General features: G+C 33.4%; 1 long non-coding RNA gene across 1 annotated transcript; it reads left to right on the top strand.

Moving 5' to 3' along the window:
* Positions 1-3,667: 3,667 nt before the first annotated feature.
* On the top strand, positions 3,668-4,698 carry LOC119640695. The gene is made up of 3 exons (XR_005247720.1): positions 3,668-3,701; positions 3,753-3,966; positions 4,022-4,698. It is a non-coding gene; the product is annotated as an uncharacterized LOC119640695 (long non-coding RNA).
* Positions 4,699-8,180: the final 3,482 nt, after the last annotated feature.

Consider the following 8,180-nt stretch of genomic DNA (forward strand, 5'->3'; position numbering starts at 1 on the left):
AGCGGCTTGTTATTCACTGAAGTTGTTATTTTATTTATTTTTCAAAGATGTGCTGTTGATGTTAGTTGATGGTTTTTCGCTGGAAATTGTAAAATGTTAATCCAATCTTTTTATGAAACTTTCAAACTGCGTACTGGCTAAACGAATGAATTGAAGTTTTTTCAAAGGTACTTTCGCGACTTAGCTGATAGTGTTGAAAGATTTGGGCGAAACGTGTTAATGGTGATGTATTAGACAAGCAAGTAAAATTGTGTTCGATGTTATAATCCGTCTGAAGCTTATATTTGCCAAAAGTGCAACAAAATAACAGCTAGTACTAAACCTATTCTGTATGTATTTTAGCTATAAGCTACTACGAGACTCTCGCGTTACTAAATCAAAGCCTCGAAACCAAGATTTGAAAGTGAACTAACGTTATCGAATATAGAAAGCAACCAAAGAATTAATGTTCCATAGCAAATACGCAAAAGAAATGTTATACTATACGTGTTTTCCGGTTATTATAATGAATAAAAAAATGAAAGTGCCAAGAAGAAATATCCAACGAGCAAATTTAGTTTTTGATTGTCTTACATTCAAAACGAAAGAAATATATAAAAATAACCCTGCAACGATTTGACATTCAAAACTGATGATAGAAATAACTTCATTACAACACTTCATATAAACACATGCAAAGCAAGAAATTCATTTCAATGTATGTGTGTACATATATATACTTGTATATTCAATAGAAGGATCTAAGACGTTATCAGCCATAGTTTTTTTGAAAAAATGCCTTCTATTAGAAATGTTACACTAACGGTGGAACATATTTAAAGGAATGTTTAGTTATTAGTCGTGGCAACGGATTTTCGTATCCTTGGCAATTTGAAAACAATGCCACGGAACGTTTTTCCCTTTCGCTCAATTATGGTTGAAAAGCAAATTTAGTCAAGCATGAAGGACGTTGATAAGAAGGAGTTTATATGCAATATGAATGATTTCAATGGATTTTGAGAAATTGAAAAAAAAGGAAAGGGGTCCCAATTCTTTTTAAAACGGTTGTGGTACGAGGATATATCAAGGATACGTCCGGATATGTACAACACCCAAAAAGACTTGCGAAAACCCCATTTCATTAAACCGATTGATTTAGAAAAGCCTTCTGAATTGATCCAAATTCGTATGTTCACGATGATCTATTAATTTTTTATTCTTATTAAATGTTTCGCATAATTTGTTAACGAAATTTATGTTAAATCTAAGATTTTAAAGAAAAAATTGTAAATATTTAATTCTAAAAACTTAGCGAAGAAGAGATTTTCATTTTTGGGTACTGAGCTTTTATCAATTCCATCGAAATCGAAAGAAAAGTTTGCGGATTTTTGTGGATTTCTTGATTATTCCTAATCAAAGTGATAGCGTCTGCTCTTTAATAAGTTTGACTTGGTGCGAGAGGAATATACATATGACTAATCTTTAGGACGAATCTTTAGAGCACACTAAAAAACAATTATTATTATTAATACAATCAAAATCTTCTACGCAGATGAGCGCCAAGACGGGGGCCAAGCGAACCCCGAAAACCAGGGAGGCAGACGCGTCATAATAGACACAATATATTGTTCAGAATTTTTAATTAATAATGCTGCTTTGTATTTTAAAAAATATTATATAAAAATACCGTTGCTATATAACCGCTGTCCCTCCACCTAAGAATGTTTGTAAGTTATTGCCTTTAGGTTACTGTCAGTTTGACTCGATTCTATGTCACGAATGGTAGGTAGGCACTTTATTAGGATTTGATGATTTTCTTAATATCCTCTCGATGATGCGACTGGAAAAACATAACAATGGTGCGAACATATTCCTTATTAATTGGTTGTAAATCGTATATACCAATGGTTATATTGCAGCTGTGCCAGGCGCTTTCAAGTATTGAATTCGCAGATTTTGCATCGCTCTACTGAACAAAAATCTGAAAAGTGGTCACTTTGAAGGATCCATGATGGATCATGTACGGTGCTCGCAATATCATCAAAAACCTACATCAACAAATTTCAATGTCGAGCTTTTGGATTTTCTCAAATTCCCTTTCTACAGTCACGTCGTGGGGCTTCTTCATGTTTACACCGACCAACTCCATATCTTCAGCGTAACAGTTTGCTGCCGGAAATATTTATATTTAGTCAAATTTCTTATTGGAGGTGTATCTATGAAATTTGCTGTAGCTGCTGTTCATTGTGTCATCAATAAAAATGGTGAAATCGTATTGGATCTAGATCAATAATAAGCCGCAGGTAATCGTGCAAGCTTTACATTTGTGTTTGTTTCGGTGGAAAGACATTTAGTTGCTGTGCATAGCTTTGGCTGTTTTAAAATGCCTTGCAGCGAGCAGCACGTTATTCGATTTTTATCATGAAGTTATGCAAAAATTTCATAACAAAACTAATACACCGTTTAGAGATAATTCCAATCCTGAAAGTGCTGAAAAAAAAAGACTTTAATAAAACTAACTAAGAAAAAGCATGTTGGGGTTGAAGCGACGCTTGGCTTTAACAATATGTGCGATTTTATGACAATCTTTTCAGTTGTATACTTTGTTAAAAATTATGCGGCTCCACAGGAAGAAGATAAAAAATTTTTTATATTTTCACGTTTACTAATTCTTATTATATAAGATGAGGAAATAATTCTCTTTTTATTGACTTCTTTTATATAGCATTTGGCTCCGACTCTTGAATGTGAAGTTGGTTAATTTCGGATAGTAAGCTGGGCATTTTATGTTTATATATGGTTGTGCATAATTGGGATAGTATTGGATGTGTTTATAGGATGGTGTTGTTTGACTTATTTTTTGTTTTCAATACTTGGTTAAAAGTTGCGTATGTGTTTGGGGGGTAGCTGGAATTTAATACGGTTTGGGCAGTCGCATTAAACTTACAGTACATTCATATAGCACATTCTATTAATTGTCCTTTAGGGTTTTATCGAAAGTTTTTTATGTAATATCTTGTTCACAACGGTCTTTATAATTTGCGGAAAATGGGGTATGATTTTGGCTGCCAAATCAGGCATTATTTTCTTCTAAGGGTTTTTTTGTTTCTTTTGCCACGTCTTTTGGTAAAAGTTTTTTCATTTTTGGTCTAAATGCTTCACGTTTTTTATTGTTTGTATTCTTTTTTGCAGTTCTTTATATAGGCAAGTTTCGTGTCTATTGTTTCTTATACCCTCTATTGAGTTGTTTTTCCGCATTCGTTAAAAATCTGGCTATACTTGTAATGGTTTCCTTTACTTATTATTAAGAATCTATTGAGAATCATAGGCGATCATTTTCAGTTGGCGGCAAATTTTTCTACTTTTTAAAGGCAATTTTTATACAAGTACATGTTCAAGTATTGAGAATTATAAACAAATGTGGACGCTTATTCTCAGATGTTTGGAATTTTTATACAAATTATTGAGAATCTATTGCGAATCATAGACGCTTATTTTCTTATTCATAAGTAAATAATATTATAAATATAATGCACGATGTATTTAATTCAAAAAATGTGATATATACTTAAACTAATGTAATAATTAATATAATTTTTAATATTTACTTTATATATTTAATGTACATATATCTTATTGATAAGTATATAATATTGTAAATATAGTGCATACGCTAAGCTATAAACGGACGTCTTTTACTTTTTGTTTGCCGGAGAGCGAAGGTAATTTACACATTTATGGCAATTATTTAAATTTAATTTCGCTTTTTGCAGATCGCAAAGGTAATTCCTTGTTCGCTGAAGTTGATCAGCGCCAAGCCATGAAAACGCTGCTAAACGTTCAAAAGAAAAGTTATTTAGAAATGAAAAAGATCTACAGCGAAAGCGAATATGAGATACGTCATTTAAAACGTGAAAATACTTCTATGCTATTCTGAGTTGGAGGCATGCAGCTCAATATTTTGTTATGTAGATAGGGCTTATCAAGGTAAAAAGACACATTTCGTTGCAAGATACATATTTCAAATGAATAACTTTTCTAGAAAAACTAAACCAACGTATGCAACGGCTACCAAGTGAGAACGATGGCCGGTAGCTCGTCTTCAGAATATGACGTATAACGGACAGGCAAAATCCTCAAAATAATCGAGCGGGTGGTGATTGAGCGTTAAGTGAAATTTTTAATTTCATATCAGCGAACGGTTATCAAGTTGTAATTAGTGGTGCTAGTCATGCGGCAAATGAAATCGGAAAAATTTCCCATAATTCAAGGCGAGTTAGCACGGTACAAGCAGCCTAAAAAAACGCAGAAGTTAACCTGGAACAAAGCAGCAAAGCCTTCAATAGTGCTAGCAGCTCATCTTAACACATTCGGTTTGTTTAATGAGTATCCATTAGATGTTGATGCTGCCGTTTTGATGGCTTTAGCCGACATATTCATTTAACTCCACAATATGCTATACGCAACGCGCCCTTTGTTTGGTGATTTGTAATACATGCGACGACAATATGGTTCAGATAAATGATGCTCTAATCAAAAATCATTTTGCTTTATATGATCCAGAGTGGGAAGAGTGCAATTTTAAAAAGCTCTGCACTCTAATATCAATGCTGTTACATAATTCCTAATTAATTTTTACCATTCATTTTTACCATAACGGAAAACGCTTACGTCATCCGCGAGAAGACTTCCCAACATTAGATTCTTTTTCTTTTTTAATCTTTGATGTGTTTGCAATTTTTCTGTATATATTGTGACTGTTTAATAATTATTTGTAGTTTTCTATTAAATTCGTGTTTAATGTTTGCAAAATAAATTACGTTTGTTTCTTTTTTTTGATACACGAATAATATACGGCGCTAGAGATAAGGTTAATGAATTTCATTCACAGGTGATTTCCGAGATGAAATGAAACGTCATAGCAGACATCTTCGTGTCTCCAATCAAGAACAATGCCGAGCGTGTGCTTATTCCCCAGAAGTCGCAAGTACCATATCATCCCGTTGGCTGTGAGGATATCGAGGCTCCAATCCAGAAGAGGAATGTTGCCGCTCGGAGCAGATATCACTGACAGGAGCCTATTAACGGGCAGTTGAACACACCCAATGAGAGGAATTCATCAGAGTCTACTCTCCGGAATTTGGTGTAAAAACTACAGATTTCAGATTCCCGATTCGTTTATGTCGTCGCAGAATTGTAACCCCAACGGGACCTTTAAATTAACGAGTGACCCAGAAAAGGGGGCGTCGGTTATACAAGAGCCAATCCCAAATATCCTATACCCATCAGCGTAGATAAATGGAACTATGTTCCTCTCAGAGTGAAGGATCAGGAAGCTCAAGCCGCAACCGTTTTGACGTGTGGCATCTACGTCAACTCTAAGCCTGCCTAGCCCACCTGCCTGCTTAATACATCGTTTTCTTTTTGCTCTCTTTTTTAAAGGAATTTACATATCCAGATGATCCATTTTTTCTTCCTTGGCACCTTCCTTCATTTGGCCATCATCAAAAAAGTTCTATTCAATACCGCACATCCTCCATATGAACGCTTATTTCCACCTTCGGTTATTTCAATACAATACTTTACGTAGATTATGTACAAAATAAATTTATCTTTAGTAACTATCGAAAATTTCTTCTTCGTATTCTTCGTTAATTTACAAAAAAAATATTTGTTCGTATTTAGGGAAAATATTGAATTATAATAAATAATTATGTAATGAATTAAAAAGCAATGGTTTTTTAAATTCTTATAAAAGTATTTGAAGGTTTTAAGCGTTATTTGCGTGTAAACTGTACATGTTTCAATATATTTGATTTAATTTGCTCAATTTTTTTTTTGTTTTGTTTGTGAACATCATTTAGGATAAAGTCAAATAATTCATTTGTTGAAATTTGATGCATACATTTTGTAATAAAAGTTAAGCTTAAAACCTTAAAACCCCTCTTTGTTTTCATTCTTAACGTTAAATAATAACAATAATAATAATTAGCCATTTGTAATGTTATGGGTACCAAGTCACATCGGTTTACTGGGAAATGAGCAGGCTGATCGAGCGGCAAAGTATGCTTCTTCTGCTCCTCTAATTATGGATGATGTCATGGAAAAGTTGGATCTTCAAAGATACATTGGAAGAAAAGTTAAAGCGAAAATTGCAGAAGGAAATTTAAAATGCCATCATCAACGCTACTCTTGCATTAACCCTCAATTAACTCCACCTCTATATCCAACAAATGTTGAGAAAACCAAGATCCAAACATTCTCGAGAATTCGCCTTGGTCATACAATTGCAACTCACCAATGGATTCTAAAGAAGTCTTCTTCCCCAATCTGCAGTTGTGGACAAACTCTTACTATAAAGCACATTCTCTGCGACTGCCTCAACTTTTCCTTGGCTAGAAGTATTGCATTTGGAACGATTAACCCTTTGAACATTCTACAATCAGCTTCAGAACAGAATATCAATTCTGTTCATTACTTTATTAATACTACTAAGCTCATTATCTAATGCACATTTTATTTTTCTTTTTTATAATTAGAGCCGATAGCCTGTGTTGCTAGTGCTCAATGTCTTTTTTTTTAGTCTAAGAATTAATTTCATTAGTCTAAAATTAAAATAATAATAATAATAGCCATTTGTAAAAAGTATTTATGTGTGCTACATATATTCACACCAACTCCCACGACAAGAGAAATTCACGCACAAGTTTACGTTAACATATTCATTGATGCTTTCTAGCTTCACTCTGACTTCGATTGTGGCACATGTTTTCCTGTTTTACTTGTTTTGCGTCTATGTTTGTCGTGAATACGGATTCTCGTACTGCAAACCAGTTACATTAAACAAAACCCACCCGGTTAACCTCTGTTTAAGCCACACAAGCATTGAGGTTTTTTTTGTTGAAATGGTATTTAGGCACTTGAACCAGAATGCTGATTAGACAAATAAGCGTGAATTTGATTTGACGTGATTTATTCATCTAACTTGTTCAATAAAAAACAAGGTGCGTATGTACTAAATAAATAGGTTATAAATAATATACAAGAAAATTGTTTGTCCAAGGCAGCACCGGATGATAGTATCATCTTTATTTGGATAAAATGTGCTGACACGTATAAACAGTATCGCAAGTCGTTGTTCATAGGCTATTTTAATATAATAACATGAATGGATGAAGGATGTATAATATGCATACACATGCATATACATGCTGACGTGCATAGAGTTTTCTAATATATAAAAAACAGGAAAATGTCAACGAACAAACGTTAATTGCATGATCGTATTTCGCATACCTTGCATATATGCATATGTATACAAAAAAGTTGACAAACAGTAAACTGAGCGGACAAACCTACGACAGACCTACCGCAATAACGTGCAACAAGACAAGTTAAAATAAAAAGTGAGGGTACATATGCATATCTAAACATGAACACCAGCCTTATATTATACAGAGGCTTTGGACCTTTTCTATTTTTTTTTATAATTCCTTTCTTTTATTTTAATTACTACACTAAGGAATTATAAAAGGGAAACCATGTTTCCGGTGCTCCGTAATTTTCATGATATATGGCTCTTTCGCAAAGAATAACAATAAAAGCAGACCGACAGAAACCCACTACACCTATATACGTGGACATTACAAAATTTAACTTAATTTGATAGCTTGATAAGTGTAGGCTTGTCCACTTCAATTCGGCGGAACTCCTACCATTACATCTTATAGAACATCATTTATCGGTGCTTTGTCTTCGTTCTTCAAGTATGTTAGCAAACAACGATAAAACTTTTCCTTTTTTTTATTCTTTCGTCTTGCTTTTCACCAAGTATTTATTTATATAAAAGTTTCTCCATACGGTGAGCATACTTTCTTATGTTAATGTATTTTATGAGCTTCACGTTTCGTATATAAAATTGAATTTATTTGTACAGTTCTAGAATTTTAAGCTAATAGCTATATCTGTATACGTGCATGTAATATATTTAGGCTTTTTCGTTCCTTTGCTTAGGTTCACTGTTCCTATGTTGTGTCTCTATTGCCATCCCACTATATTTTCTCTTATATTTTTCTCGATCAAGCTCATTTGAAAGGAAAGGGACAAGTTATTCCAACAGAAAACATGACGACTATATTTGACCCGCTATTTGCTTTTTTTTTGTGAATTTTTATGTATACCACTTACAAATATATTTTATT

Source organism: Glossina fuscipes, unplaced genomic scaffold (assembly GCF_014805625.2).
Source record: "Glossina fuscipes isolate IAEA_lab_2018 unplaced genomic scaffold, Yale_Gfus_2 122, whole genome shotgun sequence".
Classification (NCBI taxonomy): domain Eukaryota; kingdom Metazoa; phylum Arthropoda; class Insecta; order Diptera; family Glossinidae; genus Glossina; species Glossina fuscipes.